Source organism: Condylura cristata, unplaced genomic scaffold (genome assembly GCF_000260355.1).
Source record: "Condylura cristata isolate star-nosed mole 26May11 unplaced genomic scaffold, ConCri1.0 scaffold00019, whole genome shotgun sequence".
Taxonomy (NCBI): Eukaryota; Metazoa; Chordata; class Mammalia; order Eulipotyphla; family Talpidae; genus Condylura; species Condylura cristata.
In genome coordinates, this window is record NW_004567120.1 from 39,338,876 (window position 1) to 39,362,935 (window position 24,060).

Below are 24,060 nucleotides of genomic sequence, written 5' to 3' on the forward strand. Positions count from 1 at the left end.
TATATATATATATATATATGTATATATGTATATATAATAAAAAAGTTAACTTTTTTCATCATAAGTAATGATAATGTACAAACCAATATCTGTAAAAGATGCATCCTGAATCCTTCAACAGTGTAGATTGACTATCTACATAAAATGATCCAGTGAAATTGACAATGGTGAGAGTAAATTTCATGAGCATTTGTGGGACATCCATGATTCATTTACTCATTCACCGACCCATCTGTGTATTGTGAGTACTTACTATATACCAGACAAAATGCTAGGAGTGAGGGTAGAAGGATAAATAATACAGAAGGAAGGCAAATAATACAGAAAGAAGACAAATAATACAGTGCTGCTGAAGGAGAAGACATGTGGCCAAATAAATCAGAATTTTCTATTCATTCAGTCCATCACCACTCAACTCAACCAATAATTACTGAATGTATACTATCAACCTGGCTAGAAATTATAAATAAATAATCAAATCAAACTTAAATTTGCCCTGCAAACTATTTTACTGACTACATTTTACTGGCTGACTATTGCTGTATATAGTACATAAAATATAGCCTACATAGGAAGAGTTCTTTTTTCAAGTTTCTTCATTCTGTTACATTCAATCTACATATATACTCCTTTGCTAATACTATACTGTTTTCATCACTGGCACTGCAACGTAAGTGTTATTATCAGAGACTGATGCCTCCCATTCTAGTCTTTATCAAGATAATTTTTGCAATTTTAAAGTCTATATCTTTCCATACAACTTTTAACGAAAGCTTGTCTCTGGTTACCAAAAATATCACTGGGATTTTTATAGGAACTGAGTCAAATCCATGCATCAGTTTTCATTGCATGTATGCCGAGGCTCTGTTGTCTCCAGTGTGCACATTTAGGATTGTGGTTTTGTTTAGTTGTTTTTATCATTATCTCATACCTCCTTTGTCTCTGGCATTTTATTATTGTCCTAAAGTTGATTTTATCTTATAGTACCTGCCATCTCCTTTTTCTTAATTTTTTGTCTTATAGAATATCTTTTTCTAGCCTTTTACTTTCTGCCTACTTATATTGCTAAAGTGTTTTTTTTACAAACAACAAATAGATTAGTTGTTTCAAATCCACTCTGCCAATCTGTGTGTTTGATTGGTGTATTTAAACTATTTACACTGAAGATAATTTTAGTTGTTAGGGCTTCAATATGCCTTTTTATTACTTTTTTCCTTGTTTCCTCTGCCTCTCCTTCCTTTGTTTTTACTTAATTTCTTAGCTGTGGGATAATGGAATGTTTTAAGAATTTCATCTTTATTTATTTATAGTGTTTTTGAGTTTGTGTCTTTGTGTAGTTATCTAGTGGCTGTTTCCATGTTTTATTATACAAACATGGCTTATCACAGCTTACTGATATGAATATTTAACCACTGCCAAGTCAAGTTAGTGAAATTCACTTCTATTTAGGATTTCTTTTCTTCCTCACTTTCATAAGTACAAAATGGTGTTAACAGTTTTGGTCCCAACCATTAAATATTACTAACAAAATTTATGAGAATACTACTGTATGCACTGGTATATGTGTTCTTTCCATTGTTCCTTTCTCTATCTAGATGCTTCAATATTCCTTCTTTTATCATTTCCTTTCTCATTTTAAGCAAGTCCTTTAGCCAACCTTTAAGGGTATGTCTGTTAGTGACTAACTTTGCTAGTGTTGCTTCAGCTGTGAATGTTTTCAATTCTCCTTATTCTTGAAGGATAGTTTCCTGGATTGAGAATTCATGGATGACAGATATTTTTTCTTGCAGCATCAAAAAATGTTTTGCTACTTCCTTCTGGCTTCTGAGGTTTCACATGAGAAATCCACTATCATTTGGATTGTTTTCCTCTTACTGATAATATATCTTTTTTGTCTAATTCCATTCAGAGCTTTTTTTCTCTTTGTGTCTACCTAAGTTTTCAGAATCTTAATTATGGCGCATCTTGGTATTGAGTTCTTTGTAGATCATATTTGGAATATATTCAGCTTCTTTAATCTATAGGTTTATATCTTTTTGCCAAGTTTGTGATGCTTCAGTTAGTATTTCTTTTAAAATTCATTCAGATTCCTCTTATTTTTTCCTCCTTTTAGGACTTCAATAAACAAATGTAGAACATTTTGTTATTTTCTCAGAGGTCTCTGAAGCTATGTTTATTTTTTAAAATATCTGTGTCCTGTCTGTTGATAAAAGCAGGTAATTTCTGGGCCCTCCCTGGTGGCACAACAGGTTAAAGTGCAGCACTATGAAGCTATCTGCAGCCACTGCAGCATGAGTTTGATCCCTGGCCAGGGAGCTGACCCACATGGTGCGGCAGACCTCTCCTGTCTCCCATCTGCTCTCCTCAGCAGCGAATTTCAGTCGATCTTCCAGTTCTGTCCCCCACTCTATCTCTAGAGAATCCTCTCATCTCCACACCTCCGCCCTGTATCCAAATTCTTGTATGCATAAATAAAAAAATAAGTATTTTTTACAAATGTTTAAAAGAATAGGTAATTTCTATTTTTCTGTTTTCAAGTCACTGAATTTATATTCTGTCATCTCTAATCTACCATTTAGCATATCCAGAGAGTTTCCATTTTGGTTAATGTGCATGTTGGTTCCACAATTTCCAGAGGTTTTTTAAAAAATAATTTGTTGACATATTTTCTTATTGTTGCACAAGAATCCCTAATTGCTTGTTAATGTTAGCCTCATAAAATGTATTTGGAGTTATTCCTTCTTTCTCAATCTTTTGGTAGACTTTGAAAAAGATAAGGCATTAGTTCATCTTCAGTTTCAATTTCTTCTTTGATTCCCTCTTTAACCCAATAGTCATTCAGTAGTGTGTTGTTCACTTTCCACATATTACAGGTCTTCTCCACTTTCTGTATCTGTTATTTGTAGTTTGATGCTATTGTGATCAGAGAAGATACTTGATATGATTTCAATTTCCATGAACTTATTGGTATTTGTTTTATGGTCCAATATAGGGTCAGTCCTAGGGAATGTTCTATTTGCACCACAGAAAAATGTGTATTCATATTTTGGGGGTGCAGTGCCCTATATATGTCTATTAAGCCCATGTGGGCTAATTCTCTGTTTAAGACTACTGTTTCCTTTTTTGTTTTCAATCTGCTCAATCTGTACATTGGTGAAAGTGAGGTGCTGAAGTTCCCTACCACTATTCTACTGCTGTCAATATGTATTTTCATTTTTATAACAATGGATACATATATTTTGATGCTTCTTTGTTTTATGAATATATGTTGATGAATGATGTTTTCCTCATGTGTGTAAGTATATACACACACATACATACACACATACACATACATCATACATACATATATATGTATGTGTATATATATATATAGTGTCTATCCCTGTCTTTTATTATATTATATTTTTATCTGCTATAATGTGGCTGTCCATGCCTTCCTCTAGGTTCCATTTGCTTATGAGATTGTTTTCCAACCACATACTTTTATAAATGTAAAATTAGCATTTAAAAATTCCCAGTGGCTATTTACCTTTATTTTCCAGAGTTTGATGGTAATTCATTTATAAAACAGATATTCTTTATTCTGGGGGAAAAAATCTTACACCAGCCCTTTGCAATTGTGTGAATTAAAGCCAGTACTTCACCATTGTCCTTAGATAAGGGCACTTCCACAGAGTAGATGTGGTGAACTTGGCAAGGGCTTAGGGTTTCAACACTCTTAATGAATGACTGTAAATATAGTTCTTCTCATCATTCCCATGCATATCAATGTGTATCCATAAGTTTATTCAGAAACCATTTCCAGTTAGGACCGGTGGTGGTGATGCCAGGATAATATCTGCAGTAATTTGTTAAAGTTCATTTAAATGTTTACTCCTCGCAGTGCTTCCTTGCATCAATTATCACCAGAACATGCTATATATATTTTTTAAATACTCAGCAGTGGAAGCAGGTGAGCAGATGTTACCAACAAATAGTGGCTACTCAAAGTAATAGAAGTCAGCTAAATTAGTCATTTTGCAAAAGTAGCATCATTTATGAAGAAGCCTTTTCTTTTTGTTAACATCTCTTCTGTTCTTTCCATGTAGGTAATTTCTGCTCTTTCCCCATTTGAAGCTATAATTGCTAAGTAGCTGTTATATGTCAGTCAATTTGCATGTGTTAATTTATAATTTGTACAACAACCCTTTGAGATAGACAGCTCACAGATAGTCAGTAACATTCTACCGCTGGTAAATTATCTTTAAGTTAACAACATCCGCTTATGATCTCACAGTTCTCTAGGCCAGTGTCCCGGTGATGGCACAACTGAACTGGGTCCTGAGTGCACAGGCTGAAAGCGAGGTGCCAGTGGGCTGCGCCCTCCCATAGGCTCTAGAGAAGAATCAGCCTCCAAGCTCCTTCAGGTTGTTAGCAGGATTCAGCTAACTTGTAACCGTGGGTGTGAGATTTCCACTTCCTTGCTAGCTGACAGGCATCAGCCTCTCTCAGCTCCCTCAGGCCCCTGCATTCCTCCTGTTTTACCTCCCCATCTACAAACCTGCAAACACAAGTCCATTTTCTGTCACGCTTTAGGCCTCTCAGAAGCCCCCTTCTGCTGATCTCTTCTGCCTCATACCTTCCTGCATGTCTCTGATTTCAACTGAAAAAAGTTTTCTGTTTTTAAGGGCTCATTGTCATTATATCTGATTCACCTGAAAACCCAGGACAATGTTCCCATCTCAAGACTGTAACCTTGATCACATCTGCAAAATCACTTTGGCATGGAAGGTAACACATTTACAGGTTCTAGAGATTAGAATGTGAGCACCTTTGGGGTGGATAATATACTGCCTAACACGTTACCCAGATCACCCATTTAGCAAGTGACAGAGGTAGATGTTAAATAGGTTTACTTACTATTAAGGCTCAAGGTCTTCCTATTTGTCCAGTCTGCCTTTCTAATATGTTTAATTTGTTAGAACATATAATAAATAAGAAGGCAGAGGAGGCTTAATGTCTTAAGGAAAACGGAAATGTATTTAGCAAATATAATCTGTTTCCAATTTTCTACGTGATTTATACCTTTGGAATAAATAGTCCAATAGTCCAAGTTGCATAAAAAATCAGTGTTGTTTCATTCTGTATTCTGAAAGAATAGTGAGAATGTATATTAAATATACATACACTTTCCACAATAAATGTAGAGGGAAAGTGTCAGAATAGTTTCATATATTCATTTGAGACTGAGCATGTTTATTCCCGACAAAACTGAAAGGACTCTGAAACACAAAACACTGCGAGACCCAGTATCAATAGAAGGCAACACTAGGGTTTCAATATTCAGGACATGCTGCTCCCACTCATCAGGCATAACCCAGACCTCACAAAATGTCCCCAAAGGGGCAAGACTCTACCAGTGCCCACGTGCACCACAGAGAACTCATGATTTTCTGTGAGAGCAATCCAGTCCCTGCTCAGATCAGTGAGACCCCAGACTGATGTTGGGGAGTATGCCAGAGTGGCAGGAGGCCTTGTGACCTCTGCGAGCTCCTGCCAGTGCCCACCCAGACCAGCAGAGGCCTCGTGACTCTGTGAGACCTTACCAGTGCCTGCCGAGACTGGCAGAGGCCTCAAGCCTTTCATGGGACTTGACCTGTGCCCAACTGGACTCATCAAGGCCTTGTGATGCCTCCGCACCTACACTGATTGTTGAGCCCCTGGACCCACATCAGGGGAGTTTAGCTCAGTAGCTTAGAACTGGCCCCATGCCACACAACTGATCAACAGTAGAACTAACATTCACTCCCTGGCACCAGCCCTCTCCCTTGTCCCCATTCTGACAGAATAAACGTGCCCAGTCAAAGAGGTATGTTGGTAACACAGTCTGAAAGCTGAATCCAGGCCCAGTTTGGGAGCTCTCTTAGAAGACACGAGAGAAAACAGAAGAGGCCTTGGGAGCAGGAGTGACACATTTGTGCATGACACCCGTTCCTACCACCACCGAAAGCCACATGATTTACAAGCATCACAGAGCTGTAACCTCTCTAACTTTATTCTTTGACTGCACAAAGGAAATATGTATAGTGAGAAGCCCTCCTAACTCTCCTCAGAGTTGCCAGTAGCAACCAAAAAGATAGTAACTTGGGCCTCTCTTGGAACATGGAAGATACTACACCTATGTTAGGGATCATTGTGTTCTCTGCTTCAAACAGTTTTAGACAGGAGTCTAACTAAAACCAGGTACACAAAGCATATGTGCATGCGTCACAAAAGCACTGTCAGGCACAGCAAAACATGTGCAGATGAGCGAAACGTCTCTCAATAGGGGAATGACCAAATCACTTGATACACCACACTTTGGCATGCAGCAGGTATGGAATGGGCAGCTTGGTATATGGAGAGACGATCAAAGAAGTGATCAACTAAACTGCAGAGCGACACTTGCCACCATATTGCATCGTTTCTAAAGCTCGACCATGGTTTCTGCTTTGACCTACAGAGTAGTGACTTGGGGCACACGAGACTGCCAGGAAGGCTCTTGCTGCACTTAATCTTCCTGTACTTTTGTTTACAGACTGTCCCTCAATAAAAAGTCATAAGCATGTATATGTACACTTATTCTGTACACTGATACATGCTATCAAATTTATACATCAAATAGTCAGTAATCCCAGTTTTGGGGAGTGGGTGTGGGGACAGGATGAAATAAAAAGGGGCTTTCTGATAGCTTCAGGGCTTTTACATTGTTTTGAATTTTTCGAAATAGACACATATTTCTTGTATTACTCAAAAGAATTCACGTTTTTAAAAACTGACCAGAGATTCTAAACCCTAACTTCTGTGTGTACTTAATTTACAGAGCGCCTGCTCTCAGACACTCTTTCAGAAGTATAGACTCCTCCGAGAGGTCAAGAGCCACACGTGTTCACAAGGGCACGGAGGAGCGCCGGGAGCTCGCTAGGCTGAGACCACTTAATGGTGGTCTCTGAACTGCAGGTGCCCCCGTTTAAAGGAAGCCAGTCAGACTGTCAGACTGGGAGGGGAGTTACCTCCAGTACCTGCCACTCGTAGATATTCACATGCATGTTCCCACAGGCCTAGAGGCAACACACTACTCAAGGCTTAGACCCAGATTTCCAGCCACCTCCAGGACTGGCCGAGGCCAGGGCCTGGCCAAAAGCTGCAGAGCAAACACGGCACCAACTAAGCTGCCGCCCTCGGATGCCGCAGGTGAAGCACCCCGAGGCGGCTGCCCCTGTGCTACTCCTAGGACTGCGGAGAGTGGGCTTCACTTGCGCGTGCGGTGGGTGGCCTGTAGGGGCTCTGAGAGGAGCTGCATCTCCCCCAGCAGTGACATCTGCAGGTGATGAGGATCTGGGATTCCCGAAAAGTTCTCCTTTCTTTGCCCTTTCCTTGAGCTGCTTATGTGGTCATATCAACCCTGGCTGAGAACGAGTCTGGGTTCCGCCACGTTCCAGCTGCACGCTGTGGGTGCGTTTCTTAGGCATGTGGCCTTCTGCTTCCTCTGCTACTGCATAGAGACCAAGCGGGGCAGGGTAGCTGGTAAGCAGAAACACTGTACGTGCATGTGTTTCAGAAGGACATTCTCCATCATGTTAGCATACGATATCCAGATGATGCGATTATCTGTTTTTGTATTTTCTTTACTATATTCATCTATACTTCTGAAATGTGTATAGAAAACTAGACGGGAAACTAACATGTTCATTTAAAGTACACAGCAGATAGTAGCACTTGCTTCTATTTCATAAACTAAGCTGGGAATCTAATGAAACCACTTCAGGGGAGGCTGATGGGAGTTTGCTACAGAGACGGCAGGCAGGGATGGAAACACACAGAGCTGGAAGCCTTCACTGAGTCACTCAACTTCAAGTGATCTTCAGATTTTCTTAGCGATGCAAGTCCTGTGTAAACGCATGTTTGTGATGATTAAGCACACATGCAAGCGCCAGAGTTAGGAGCAGTGCCAGGCCCACGCCCACCCAGTGAGGGGCGGGGCTGACGGCCAGGAGAAGCTCCAGGACCCAGGAGGCTGTGGGCTGTCGTTCCTGCTGCCCGACTGGCACCCTGGCACTGCTGGGAAGGAGACCCGTGAGGAGAGACATGTGGAGACACTTGGAAGAGGTGTGGGTGAGACCTATGGGAGGCTGGCAAGGGCAGCCTTTATCTTCACCTGTGTTTTAATTTTGCTCCTTTCCTCCCAGGCTTGCCCGGCCCCTTTGCCCTTTCCCATGGGTCCCCACCAGCAGGTGACTTACACATGTGGCAAGCTTGCGTGTCTCAGTGGTCCTGCTTTGGACCAACCCTGTTTGGCTGGGCATTTACCATGAGGGAGATGAGCAAAACCGAGGGTGTTTGATTGGGACACCCTTTCTACTCTTCTCTCTCCATGCACACTAATTCTATTACAGTTCTAAGACTCTCCTTTGCTTTTGTGTGCCTGGATAGCTGGGCCCCTTAAGAGTAAGCGAGTGCGGGAGCCCAAGGGTGCCCCTTTGCACACACTAACACCACACAAGGCATGACCCCATAGTAGATGTTCAATGTGTCTGTTCTCTATACAAAGGAGGGGAGGAAGAGGAGAGGCAGGGGATAAAGCAGGGGAGGGGTTAAGTTCTATAAATGCACCTTCTTAGTGTGAGTTTAGTTAATAAAAAGGTTCTCACTGAGAATGTGCAAAGCATTCTAAATCTCTCAGATAAAAACATGTCATCTATTTTGTATCTGAGAAAAGTAAAGTCAATATTTGAATTAATGAAAGGAACTTAGTGGCTACAGAAAGAGTTTGTGAATTTAACACGTTTCAACCAGAAAGTTTTTGGTAAGTGCTGATACAGAGGCCAACAGAGCACTTGCCTCTAAAACATTCTTTGCAAAAGTTCAGAAAGAAAAAGCAACCAGTCCACCTCCTGGAAGATACCTGAGCACATGAGGAAGCCACTAGACCTGCAGTAAACGAAGCTGAGGTGCCTAAAGGTTAAGCCATGTGTGGAAATGTGACTTTTTAAAAACTGAGCCACCCATCAAGTAGCAGAACTAACAGGGCTTAAAAGTCTCTGTGATGAGCGCCCATAAAGTCCTAGATGGTTATCACTGCACGCCCCCAGGAAGAGGGGGTCCAAGAACCCCCTTGCCTTCCTTAGGGATGGGGAAGGAAATCAGGGAAAGGGAAGCGGCATCCTCAAGCCCTTCAGCTGGTTGCCAGGGTTGGGTCTAAAGCCCAGAACTCCAGACTCACGGTTCTCTCTCTTTCACTCTGAGTATGCGGAGCTTTTTGTCCAACCCACCCACAAGAATGTAGAGAAGACATGTCCGCAGATATTCTCAAGACCATTCAGAGGAACATGCCTTTGGTGTAGTGACTGCTGCTGCTGCTGATGGCGACTAGCATTTACTCAGCGTTTATTGCTGTTGGGGGCTCTGCTGAGTGGTTTTCACACATTTTCCTGGGGGTGGAATGGTTTTCCCTCAATACTAAAGAGAACTAAGAAACCACTTAGGAGCCCCTGAAAGCTGATTCAGTGTTTTAAGCATGGTTTAAGAAGGTGATGTCATTCTGGGCTGAGGAGAAGGAAAGGCCAGATGCTTCTGAACCTTCCTTAAAATGGACAAATGGAAACAGCCCAATACAAAAGAGCATCATTCCCCTTAATGTTGGAAGTTCTGACCAATGCAACAGCAAAAGAGAAAGAAATAGTAAGCATACAGATTTTCAAGACGAAACAAAATGTAAAACTCTCCCTATCTGCAAATGACATGATAGTCTGTGTGGAAACTTGAGAAAACTGATGGGCTTGCCCTTGAACGAGACCGTGCCCTCAGCAGCTGAGCTGGGTCTCTCAGACTCTCCGAGAGCCAAACTTGTTCCTTTTCTCTGTGTGCTCACTGTACTTCCTTATGATTTGGAATGCTTTGGAAAAAGATTCAGGAACATTCCCTAACCATAAATGTTTGCAAGCCTGTTTGATTCTTCCTATAACATCCTGATGCAGGCACCATTATCCTAAATCCTCCGAGAAGTACACTGAGGCTGGTGAAGAATAAGCTGGTTGCTGAAGATCACACAGGTCTTAGGAGTCACCGTCCACATTCTAACCTGGCCCTGCTCCAGAATCTGGACTTTTAAGCAGCCAGTGCAGTTCTAGTCAATTTTCTTGTTTTTCGCAGATGTAAAAAGAAGTTGTAATTAAACTACATTGTCAAAGATCCCTGGGTCGTTTTGAAACTTCAATGGGGAAAAAGAGGGTTACAGAAAGATTTGCTTCATGCAGGCTATACTTAAAAATAAAGTGACTGAAATATCAGATTCCTCTTCCCCAGCCCACCCCCAATGTTCTTACCACCATGTTCTTACCAAGAAATTAAATATTGCAGTATTAGAACTGGAAGATCCTAAGAGTCCTTTAATCCAACTTATTCAATTTATAAACAAGGACATAGTCCTGGTAGAGGGTGGGTCGCTGGCCTGGTAACAAAGCTCCACTCCCAGCGCACCTTCCCTCAGGGGTGCTCTCCGTGTGCGTGGCAGAGGCTAAGTCGCCACCACACTGCTGCTGTACGCTGGACCAACAGTTCCTGGAATAGTGTGTCCTAGGAGCCTTAAAGCTCTTCCATATGTTTAAATGAAATGCTGTAATTCTCCTTCCCTCACCATCAGTCCTGGTTTGACTCTCTGGAGACATATTCAGACATTCTTCAGACATTCCAATTTTAAAGCCAGGAAAATCTCTGAGTTCTGGATATAAATTTAGCTGTCTCATGCCTCCCATGTGCTCATTTCCTCATAGCTTTTGCAACTTAATTTATGCTGCATAATGACAGTTTATGCTGTCTGCTTTTTCTATGGCCCAACTGATGTCTTACTGGTCTCCACTGACAAGTACAAGACCATCTGACCCAATGGGCCTTTGAGCAAGGCAGACAAGAAAATCAATTCTTTCCAGTAGGTGTAATCCAGGCATGGTACCCCCAAGTAATACTTTCCAAAATGCAAAGTGAACACAGTTCTAGAAGCCCCAAATGTACAGTGCTTGGGGAGGAGAGATAGGCTTGTAGGAATTAGCTCTTTGGCACAGCTCATGTTCCTTGCCTTCTGCAGTTGAGCTGTGCAGACAAAGCCACAGATGGTAACTAAGCAAGCTGAGATTTCTGCCCAATGTAGGTACATGTTTGGCACTTCAGAGGGCTACAACCTTGACCTAAATGTGCTTTATGGGCATTCAAGGCAACCTCCTTACTTCAGTTTGGCCATAGAATCTCTGTGTAAGGGATCAAAGAAGTCCTCATCACTTGAGACTCTAATACCATGTACTGTGAGGCACAATGACACCAATAAGCACCCATTAGGCCCAATTCTTGCTCTCCTTCCAGTCTTGCGCCTGTTTTTTCAGAATAAGAGGACTTGAGAGGGTAACAAGATCAAGGGAAGGCTGTGGGGCATGAGCCATTTTACACTCTCAAACATTTTTCCACCCCCCACCCCGTCCTTTTAGCCACACTTCCCAAAAGAGCAGCCATTCCTTCTAGCTCACTTCTGTCCCTACCTTTTTTCCAGAACTATTCTTTCAAGTCTACCAATAAACTCCTGAATATATATATATAATTTTCTCATTCCTCGGTTTCCCAGCTACTTCTGCAGCTCTGACAATGGCCTCTTTCTTGAATCTCTTCTTTTAGCTTCTGGAGCACCCTGTACTTTCACTTTTCCTCTCGTCTCCCTGGCCACATCCTTGTATTTTGATTGCTACCCCTCCTCCCCGCCCCCTTCAAAAAGTGGCAGTTCTCCATCATGCTCTTCTTAGCACACTCAATTTCCCCTTGGCTCCGTGAATCCCTTCCATGTAGATAATGAATAATTCCTAATCTCCAGCCCAGATCTCTTTTTATTTTTAAGTTCTAAACTCATGTATATTGGCCATGCCCACCTGGATTTCAAACTGACATATCAAATTCAATATGCCAAAAATTATATACTTCTTTGCTTTGCCTCTGAAAGTCAGTGATCCCACCACGGTCCCTGCCTTAGCTCAAAACACCAATATCACAGAGTGCGTAGGACAGACCGAACCATCTTCCTCTCCTGATCTCTGTGCCACAACTCCACCTGCAGAATGTTATTGCCGTCACATTAGTTTTCAATATCTAGGTTATACTTCAAAACCTTCCCAAGTCATCTTTCAGACTTATATTGCCCAACTTTTAGAAAGTATCATAACTTACCACTTTGATCCTGTTATTCTTCTGCCTAAACACTTTCAGCTCCCCATTGCCTAGCCTAAGTGTCGGCAGGGTTTTTCTATAGTCAGATAGCAAATATTTTTGACTTTGTGGGCCATATGGCCTCTGCCGCAGCTATTCAACTCTCACTGTTGCAGCATGAAAGCAGTCATAGATAATTCATAATTGAATGAGCCTGGCGGTATTCTAATACAGTTTTATTTACAAAAACAGGCAGCCAGCTAGATGGGGCCTGAGGGCCATGGTTTGCCTTCCCCTAGTCTAGTCTACACAATAAATTCCATTCTACAGTTTTGGCACTAAAAGTCCACCATAAATTAATAGCCCATTACTTTCCAACATAAACATTATTTTTGAAACCATCGGTAGCTATATTATAGTTGTCTGAGCATACATTTTCCACTTCAGGTATTTTTCCATGCTTTTCCCTCTATCTGCCATGCTCTGCCCTGCAGTCACTTTCTGTCTCAAGTGGCTTTGGAACACAGGGCATTCAATGCGCTGCCTGCTTTCAAAGGCCAGGTACTAGAGCAGAGAGACACAGACCATTTTAAGTTCACAAGCCAGGCTTCTGCAGGGTGCTCACATGAAAGCTCCGATTCTGCACTGAAGATGAATCCCAAATGTGTGGTCTGTTTTAGGCTCATACACCATGAAAATAAGACATAAAATGCCATACCCAGCACCAAGTTACCCAATATTGAGATTGAACCTCACCTAGGTAATAGACAGAGATATTTGCTCTCAGGCAAAATGCGATCACTGCACACCTTTTCTGTGTTCTGAATTCCTTTGTTCCACCTGCTTCTGTTTGCACTGTGTTTTCCTTTACGTATGCCCATATCACTGTTGATTCTAGGAATACTACAAAAATAAATAAAATATGCAAAGAAGACTATGAATTACATTTTACCTGATGAGTTTCATAATTACTCCCTGCAGACAATAGCACACTTTACTTTCACAGGCCTGCCAGGAGTTAGACAATTTCAGTGCACAATTCAACTGCCATTCATTGACTATCAGGTCCAGTTGAGATACACTACTTCATAAAGCCTTCTAGTTCATGCAGTTTACACACTTGGAGAGCAGATGAGTGCTGCACCCACATTTGACACATAACAGAAGAATACTCTCAGCACTGGAGTCTCTGCCTGTGTAACTCCTGAGCAAATGACAAAGTACTGCCGTAACTCTTAACAGCCAGCACTCAGTAGAAAATTAAATATAAATACCAAGTAGTAGTTTGATTTTAATAATCATTTCTATCCTAAGAAAGATATACCCTTTGGGGAAGTCCTGAAGAACACAAAATAAAGTTGTATTTAAGCATTTCAGTGAGATGTTAGGTCTGCATAACAAATACCACCGTGGACCTAATTCTCTTAAATTGAACTAATCTAAAATAGCACAACACAGAAAATATAGAGCCTGCTAAACTGATTCGAATTATAGAAAACCCAGGAGAGCATCAGCAAGACTCTCTTTCTCAGGGTAAAAAAAGAAGACGAAGAAGTGGAAAGAACTTAGAGACAGGGCCTAGAGCCAAGACGATTATGAACAAACTTTGGGACAGAATGCAGGACTCGCTGGCAGCAAAAGAGCACTGCTACCTGGAGGTTTCTCTGAGCCAATTTTTCCAATTAATACTCCAAGCATAACCTTTAGGGAGGAAGAATAGAATCCCGTGGCCTAGAAGTTTAGATAGGAAATCCACGAGGCCTTGATCCAACATGTACGCATGAAAGTAAGCTTAAGTAATTTATAATTATAGGTTACTTGGCAAAATGCAGCCCCAAAGCCTGCTGCAATATCTTCTTTTTTTAAGATTTATTTATGCATACAGAACTGGGTTAAGGCCAGAGGTGCAGGGGCCGTGAGAGGAATCACCAGACACAGAGTGGGGAACAGAACAGGCAGGTTGATGAAGTAAACTGCTGAAGAGGACAGCACACAAGGCAGGAGAGGTCTGCTGTACCATTTGGATCACCTCCGGGGCCAGGGATTGAACTTAACACTGAAGTGGCTGCAGCTAGTTTGCAGTGTTGCACTCTAACTTACCACCAGGGAGGGCCCTGCTGCAGGGCCCACCCACACTGCCATCAGCTTTGTCTTCCATTCATATCTTAGCTTCACACATGCGATAGTGATAGGAAACATGCACAGTGTTGCATCTCCATAGGCAGACACCACTACGTATCTTGGGCAGGCCGTGCCCATCACCCAGTGGAGGTGGCTTATAGAGCCAATAGCAGCCCTATGCTGCAACCTTCCAGGTAGTAGTGCTGATACAGACTTTTTTTTTCTGCATTAAAGTAGTATCCAAACTGGTTGTATCCACTTTTAGTTGTGTTTACTGTATTAAGTGTTCTAAGTTGCAGTCCCCATTTTTAACAGTGGATGTAATGGGAAAATCAATTAAAAGATGAGATTTGGCCCTCCCTGGTGGCGCAGCCGGTTAAAGCACTGAACTAAGAAGCTTAAGCCACTTCCGCATGAGTTCGATCCCCGCCTGCCCCGGAGGAGATCCACATGACGCGGCAGACCTCTCCTGACCCGCCCACTGCTCCCCTCAGCAGTGTAGTTCCTCCATCTGCCTGTTCTGCTCCCCACTCTGTCCCTGGTGAATCCTTTCACCCTCCGCATCTCTGGCCTGTACTCCAGTTCTGTATGAATAAATAAATAAATCTTTAAAATAAATAAATAAATAGATGAATTTTTTTTTTCAAAGTACTTATTTCACTCTCTTTGGGCAATGCATGAGGTGATGCTATTCTTCATTTCCCAGAGATGGGATAAGAATCGTGTCTCATATTAAAATCCCTAGACTTGGTAATCGCCCCTCTATTTGAAAGTTCAGGAAGTCTGTACATCGATAGTAAAGGCATAATTATCAGCAGTGCTTCAAAGTGCCCTGGTGGGTTCCAGTTGATGTTGGTGGGTGGTGACTAGGCATTTGGCTATGGCTTGGTGTGATGCAGTTGCAAAGGTGAGAAGCTGTATACTTAAACCCTACACAGCGTTTTAGACTAATGCAACTTCAATAACAAGACAAAGGGAAAAAAGAGTCCCTGGTCAAGCCCATTCCAGCTTCTTTTGGGAACCAGAGAGTACGCGTTACAGAGGCACAGCTGGAAAATGGTTGGAGCTGACAAAGAAGCAGCCCCATGCTGCTGAAAGACTCTGCCATGCTCCCCTCCCTCCCAGCAGAGGGCATCGCAGCATTGAGTGAGCAGATGGATACTTTCAGGGGCCACTAAACAAAGAACTATTAAAACCTAAAAAAAAAAAAAAAAGAAAAGAAAGACCTGAAGGATTTTTTCCCTTTTCCATTTTTTTGCTTTGTTGGGTGGGGGGGGGGGCACCTCCTTAGAGGTTTCTATGACCTGAGAGAGCTAAGAGAGAGGACCCAGATATGACATGGTAAGGCGCCTGATCCCCAAGCCCAGGTACCATTTCTATAGAAGAGGAACATTAGGCTGCCCATCTTAGCTCATTGGGGAAGGAAGAGAAATAGAGATCCAGGGGGTAAACCCTGGTTTAGGACTAAAACCATACTTAACTGGAATGTCTACTGTGTGTGTTCAGTCTCCCAGGACTCTTGTGGTGACCTGTGGCTTTCTGTAGCTACAGAAAGAGGCACCCCCTCCTGCATTTACACTCTGAAAACCCTCACCCTAACCTGTTCCCTTGTGGTCTAAAGTTTATCAACCTAGGCTCTAACCAGAAGAGCCAGTGCCAAGTAGGAACAGAGGGCATCTATTTTGCCACAACAAAATAATCCCCAAAGTAATTCAGTAACCTCTATACACAGCAATTATAGATTTTGAAAAAAAGGCACAAAATGAGATGTTTTTGATAACATTTTACAGACTTTCAAAATAACTACTACCATTACTAAACTGCTACTATTGCACACAATCCCTGGAATTTGCACATAGATTTTTCTGTAGAAAGTTTCCATTGTGCCTGATATGTCTAAAGGCAAAGGGTTAGTAGGAGATTACAACAGAAAATGTTCATGATTGTTCACCAGCTCCATCTGAGGCTTTCACCAAGTTGCTAAATTTGTCTTTCACTTCATGATTTTAAAAAATGTAAAAGACGGCAACTCAAACTGAATAGATATTCTCAAACAATGTTGAGGTGGACACATATCAGGGTTCAAATCTGTTACAGTACTCCCCGTTTTTTATGAAATACTTGTGTTGCTTATGCTTCTATCTGAATAGTCACAGATACAAGGTTACTGCAAACTGTGGTTGTCGCTGCCATCCAGTTTTCTATTTGAAAAGAGTAAATGCAACTCTGCCTTTAAAAGTAACATTTTGCTCTAAGAAACTGGTGGATACAGGATGAACCATTTGTCTCACTGGGATCAGCTTAAGGGGAACTTTTCGGTGGACCAGAAAGAAGAGGATCTGAAAGTTCTTCCTGTCTACCAGTTGCCATTGTCTTATCACCTTCTTAGGAAGCGTGATGCACATATCTATCATTCATCGGTTCCATGCAAGTAGCACGAAGATGTCTGTCATTACTTTTCTAAAGATACTACATGTTCACATCCGGAGGGGCGTGCGTCATAAACGGAGATCAGAAGCAGTTGATTCTTAGCCAAGGCTCTTCTCCCTCAGTCTCTGGCCCAGATAAGGCACCATCCATCTCCCTGCCCAGCAGGCTGACAGTGCTTGCTGGCTCATCTGCTTGAATGTACAAAACTCATTGGCACAGGAGAGGGTGTCAAGGTGGCCCAAATCTCCAAGAGGTCACACTTACTGTCTGCTCTCTCTGCAGTTGCATTCTGGCCAGTTCCTCCCAGACTCCCAACCCACCCCAACTTCAATGGGCATGTGCACCTTTAACTGTGCCTGAATTGCTGACTAATGCCATTAACCACCTGTCACCCTTTCTTCTTTCTGGCATCGAGAATGAGGAAGGTTTATTTAGTGTTTGGACGCAGGCAGTCAGGAAAGGTTTCAAGTAGTCTGTGGACTGGTTATTGTCATGAATGATCAGTGAGAAAGTTCCTCTCTGCAGCCGAGCACTGGCCCACACAAGGCTGCTCATGGTGTCCAGGAGACTCTCGCTCTACTTGACCTTCCCTAACCAGCTGCCTTCCCCATCCCACTTGCAATCACAGATCCTCAACCACATGTGAAGGGACATAGAGATTCCAGAGGAAATAAAAGTTTAGAACACCACCCCAGAGATTCAGAGGACAAAAGATTGATGCTGTCTGGCAGGATGAGACCAGCGCTAGAGGGAAGTTTGCTTGGGATTCCCTTAGAGGCCTGCAAACAGATCACTGACAAAACTCGTGAAGGGAAGCACCTGGAGGCCTGGTCATAGCTGTGACTTTACAGCAGCTACAGGAACAGTGTGAGGTGCCAGAGAGTAGAGCCTCAGGGGCAGTGCAGCAGCCGCGTGGGGATGTTGAGGCAACAGGGATGATGAGTAGGACTTGTCCGTAGTTTACAGAGGGTTGTGGCATGAAGGAAGTCTTCAGGAACGTTCTCATTGCATGCCGTCGTTTTTGTGGAATGGATTCTTTGGGAAAACAAGATGATGAATTGAGTCCCACATCAAGGTCGGTTGAGTATAAAGCCAGAGATGCATAAACCAGGAATGAAGTGCAAGTTCACATTTCAGTTACACAAAGAACTAGAAGGAATGCAGAATGGAAAAGATCTTACATCTCATGCCCTGATGTTGGTGAAAGAGTTCTTTATAGTTATGCGGGACCCTCAGCACCAGGCTGAGGGGGCATCTTGACATTGAGGGTGTGGTGCAGGCAATCCCCTCTTCTGCAAGAAATCGGAATCCAGCCTGGGGGGGCGGTGAACTTAGTCTTCATTGCACAAACTCAGGATCACCTTTCTGTGCGACATACCTGCTGCATCTCATCTGCCAACCCATCTTGTTTGCCCTTTAGTTTCCCTGGAAGATAATTCTGTAGATACTCAAGGGCCAGATTGTGACACAATTTCTTTTAAAGCCAAATATCTGGGCATTTCAAGATAGTCCGCAAATATTCTTGAAATTTGTCTGTGTTTTCAAAACTATTTTGAAATGAAGTATCAATGGAAATATGCCACTTCATTCCTTTTCCCAGCACCGTACCCTTAGGCTTGTTGGTCTGGTGCCAGCTGCCCTGGCTGCTTGTCCATTCTTCTCAAGGACCGCAGGGGAAACCATGTCTTTAGCTTTAGTTGCAAAGTGGCAGCCCTATGCCACTACGGTGGCTCTGAAATGCAGGTCTCATCAAACCTGTCTTTTCTAAAGCATCTGTGGCAGGTGGCATCATGCCCCCTCCCTTGTCCACAAGGAAGGTGTCCATGTCCTAACCCCCAAGACTATGTCAGGTACATGGGAAACATTTTAGCAGAGTGATAAAGGTAAGGATCTTGAGGAGGGTGAGCCCGACGCAGTAATAAGGACCCTTATTTTGAAAACAAGAGGCAGGAAGTGCAGAGTTGGAGAAGGAGACCTGATGTTCAGTGCTGTGAGGAGCCAAACCAAAACCAAAAAAAAAGTGGGAGAAGCTATGGAAACAAATTCTGCCTCAGTTACCCAGAAAGAACGGGCCTTGTCAACACCATGACTTTAGCCCAAATGGGGACTTTTATGTCCAGAAGTGAAAGAAAATCAATTTTCATTGTTGGAAGGCATTACATCTATCATGGGGGCAATGGGCAGTGAAGCGTCATAGGCAGACATGTGACCTTGGGACACTTATACTTGCTAACAAAAGGAACTGAGAAAAGGCAACGGCACAGTGCTTGCTGAATGCCTGTCTGTGCCCGTCCCTGAACACACATGGGCCTTTATCATAACACAGGGAACTGCCCCACTTCATAGGTGAAGAAACTGAGCTTTAAAAGTATGGAAACATGCTAAGACCTTATTATAGTTACAGTGTGGCAGATCTCAAATTCTATTTCATATTTGTCTGAAGCCCCTTGAGAGATGGCAAGTACACTACTCATGCCTTCCACAAGTGTCTATTCAGTGCCTGCATATGCCAAGCCTTGCACTAGGCATTGGTAATACTCTCATGAGCAAGACACCAGACTTAGTGAGGGGTACAATCTAGGTAAGAGGGGCAGAGGAGAGCAATCAGTACGTACACACAGAGCTTCTGTGGGGGCACTCACCTTGATGGGCGAGCATATGGCACAAGGGCACTCACCTACTGCGAGCATGTGGCACGGGGGTCCTCAATGCCTCAGGGAGCAGGGCTGAACTGAGACCTGAAGGATGCACAGGAGGTGATGCTCCCTAGCTGGAATCGCTTCATCAACCTACTTCCTACCGCTATGCTGAGGAAGGGTAGGCATCTACATCTTAGAACACAAAGCTGCCAGCCCCACTGGGTAAGGAAGAGTCCCACCCAGCTATGTTCCCAACGAAGATCAGAGGTAGCTGTCAAGTCAGGCTCGGGGTTGAATATGCTCCGGTCCATGGCCCATGGCCAGCTGGTGAGCCCCACCTCTCAAAATTAGCTCCTAAAAGCCCGCCTCACCTGATCTTACCTGCCTATCTGCTCTGGTGGTATTCCTTCCTCTGGTGCACAATTTTCAAGCCTAAACCTTGCTAAGATTACATCTAAGTCATTCTCCTCACCTTGTCTCTCACTTCCTCCTCCTTCTTTGTCTCACCAACTCTGGCTTACCAATCATTTAGGAGCAGGTCAGGACGTTCACCTGTGTCAACAGGTCATTTCCACTTACAAATGGTCCTCCTAAGTGTGGAATAAATGGCTTCACTGACCTCTTGGTCAGCTTCCAGTATGATCCAAATGGAGCTGGAAAGGATAAAAGCCATTTCCATGAGTGGGCTCCTCTGTAGCAAAGTGAAGACCTAGACACCTGGGTGCCAGTTGGCACAGACCGTATGAGAACAAATGGCCGCCTCTGCAGATAAGCAGTGAGTGCTAAGACGTGAGACTAGCTATAGCCGGCAGCGTGGGTGGTTTGAAGAGCTGAGCTTCACAGTCTGAGGACCTAGATCAGGTCTCAGTTCTGCACTTACTAGTGGGCAGCTTTAAAGCAAGATGAAGAAGGTGGCCTTTCTCTCACAACCCCGGTCACCACAGTACAGTAGTCACATGTGATGGGCCTGACATTGCCTTCCACATTTACACCCCGTGGCATCACACTGCCAGACAGGAGAGGACTATTCCTCGGCCTTACCATCTCTGAGTCTTGACTTCCTCTTTATAGCAGGAACGCTGTGTGGTAGGTTGGTTGAGGCTAAAATGAGGAGGGATGCAAAGGGCCTTGAATGTAGGGGGTGCCCTTTAGAGTCAAGTCTCATGCATGTTTTCCATTTACAGCGGATGAGGTTTATCCCCTAGACTATTTTCCACCTCAAAAAGGCCACACAACCAGTCGGGGGCGGGGGGGCTCTTCTAGAATGCAGTGAATAAAGGGAACCTAGAACTAGAGCGGGGCAAGCATGAAGCGTGCAATGGCTACTAGGTAGCTTCAGCTTCTGCACAGGGAGTCACAGGAGGACAAGACCCATCCTCCGAATGTGACACAAGAGACAAGACACAAGGAGAAGAACATGTTGCTTAAGGTTTTAGATTTCTAAAACATCCATCAACATCCCAGACTATCTCCTGGGTATTAGAATAAAAATAATGTGAAGCTGTCATGGACTTAATTGCATGGTGCTGGGACAGGCTGAAGCAACTGTGTAGCAACAGATGTGTGAAGCCTGCTTGGAGCCAAGCCCAAGAAGCTAAAGAGGGAGGGTGGGGTGCGGTTGGCCCAAGCCTTGCCCACCTGCAGGGCTGCAGTCCTTAAGGAAGCAACTACCCTCTCACCTCTGGCATCCCTGCAAAGTGAGCCAATGGCCACAGGCCATGGAGCCTTCAGGTTTCTGTGCCCTCAGTCCACACACCAAGTCACCTCCCGATAGAAGCTGTTCTCTGTGTACTTTCCCAAAGGGCTGAGAATGAAGCTGCGTATGTCCATTTAAATTACCTTGTTATGATGTGGTCTGTACTGCTGGGGTCTGCTCTGAACTGGGTCTCTGTTTTTGTGTCCACACTCAATTTTTGAGGATCTTGACTCAAGCCAGCCTAGTATTACTCTTTCTTCCCTGTTCTCCAAGACTCTTGCTTTTCTTTATTTAATCAATTGACATTTGGTAACTATTTGTGGTTTTCTAGCCCTAAAATAGTTTCCCTTCAGGGAGATTCACATTAAAACCACAGTGAGATACCACCTCACCCCAGTGAGAATGGCACATCTTCAAACAACTAGCAACAACAAATGTTGACGAGGGTGTGGAGAAAAAGGAACTCTCCTGCACTGCTGGTGGGAATGCAAACTAGTACAACCACTATGGAAAACTGTTTGGAGGTTCCTCAAACTGCTAAACATGGAGCTTCCTTACGACCCAGCCATCCCACTCCTAGGTATCTACCCAAAAGACACAAAAACACTGATTGAAAAAGATACCTGCACCCCCATGTTTATTGCTGCTTTATTTACAATTGGAAAAACATGGAAGCACCCCAAATGCCCAAAAAGTAGATGACTGGATTAAAAAGATGTGGTACATATACACAATGGAATATTACTCAGCAACCAAAAAAAAAAAAAGAAACACATGTTGTCTTTTGCAGCAATTTTGATGGAGCTGGAAAAGATCATGCTTAGTGAGATAAGCCAGAAAGAGAAAGAAAAATACCGTATGGTTTTCCTCATAGCAGGAGTATAATGGACCAGGCGATAAAATAATAAGAATAATGAACAGCCATATACCACAGACATTTTGTGGGGGTGGAGTGGGGAATGGGATCAAAAACGGGGGTTTGGGGACGGAAGTGCACGGGATTATGGTGATGGTACAAGGGCAACTCGGTGATGGGAAACCCCCAGGGATTACAATTGAGATGGAAAAAAAAAAAGTACAAAATGATGTAAAAATAAACTGTTATAAAATAAAATTTAAAAAAAAAATAGTTTTCCTTCAATCTACTTGATAAACAGGAGTTCTGAGGCTCTGGGAATTTGACTGATTTATTGATGTTGGGTAGAGGAAAAGGGCCACATCAACCACCAGGCTAACTGAGCAAGTCCCACTTCTTAGGTCCTGATGGGAAAAGCATCACAAGATGCCAAAGTAATGTGAAGAAATACGTTTGAATTATTACATATGGGTGTTATATTGGAGTTAGGTGAGAAACATTAACATCTTAAAATCTGAACTCCCAATATAACCACAGAGCTTCTACAGAGGCTAAGAAACCAGCCAGATACTGGTTCCTCTTAAGCTTCTTCAAGAGTCAAGATGCCCAAAGAAAGTTTAATTTCATCAGTCTCATGTGAATTTGGTTAACTGAGTCACTCCCACAGCTCAATCCCTGTGTTCACTGACTCCATCCAGGTCCTAAACTGATAAGGCTGAGACCAGAACTAGAGCTATGGTGACACCAACAAGAAATGGCACTCCCTGAAACTGACTCTTACCAACTGCCACAGAAAGACTCTAGAGGGGCGTCTGGACTCCACCAAAAAAAACATTGGAATTTCCATGACAGCAAATGCAAATGTTAGAAGGTACTAACCATTCAACAAATATCGTAGACAGAATCTGCTGCCCAGAAAAGGGATGTGACTTTCCTGCAGAGCCAGAAAGTGACCTCAGCTGTCCTGACTTTCCAGCGTGCTTTCCACCTCATCACACTGATTCAAAAGCCTTAGAATGACTAAGAAGTAGAGATTAGGAGGATGGACGGAATTGTGGTAGCATAATATTCCCAAAATAATATGTCCATCACACAGATAAAAGCAGACATCAGAATAGGAGAATGGGCCCGGAAGGTGGGCAATCAATACCCCTCTCTCATTAGTGGCCCCTAAAGTATGTGCAAAGCTCATTAGGACTCCAGAGAACACTGTTCAAAAAGAATCACAGTAGGTGACACTTGGAAAGTCCTTTTTCCTTCCTAGACTGTCATTTCTTCAATTGCCAAATTAGGAATATGCACTAAATAATCTGCTGTCTTGTCAAGTGTTCTGGGCTAATCAAATGTTTAAAAAATATAGACCCAGGGAAAAAATATTCTCAGCTGTAAAACTCCGCTAGACAAAACTGTTTCTTTTCTGATGATTCAGGAAAAGCTGAGGGTCTCCAGTGGCTCTGGGTCATCAGTAGGAACACTCCTGGTCTCATCCTGGAGCTGCACCAAATGTGCATTTGTAGGAATTTCTATTTGATTGAGCATGCGATAAACCAGCATTTGCAGAAATAACCTTCCACTAGCTTTAACCTGGGACTTTACAAAAACTGACAAGATTTGTGTTTGTAACTGAATCTGCAAGTTATGCCCATAAAATTAATTTTCATTTTCCTATCCTGGATATTGTATAGCATTAACATAACCCATACACTGATAATAGCAAAGACCATATGTAATGAACTCTTTCTCTGAGGATGTTACATGTAAAACCCCTCTATGGAAGACTGCAGACAAACACTTGAAGTTGTCTCTGATCTGAATGTTCAACAAGTAAAAATTTTCCACAATAAACACCTTATTTTTCATTTTGAGATTTTATTTTGCTAAGTCAAATCAGAGCTTTAAGTTGGATTCGAATGTGTCTGTGGGCTGTTATGGGCAATGAAATAAAGACACCTGCAGGGAAACAACAATCAAGAACCTTTTTCTCTGCAGCAAGAGTCAAGCTCCTTTCCAGTCTGTAAAGGTCAGCCCTTGCTAGAAACAACAGCGCCGCTATGTGAGAGAGCAGCTCCCCCCTGAGGCCTCGGCTGGAACTGAGAGAAACAACACAAAGCCTA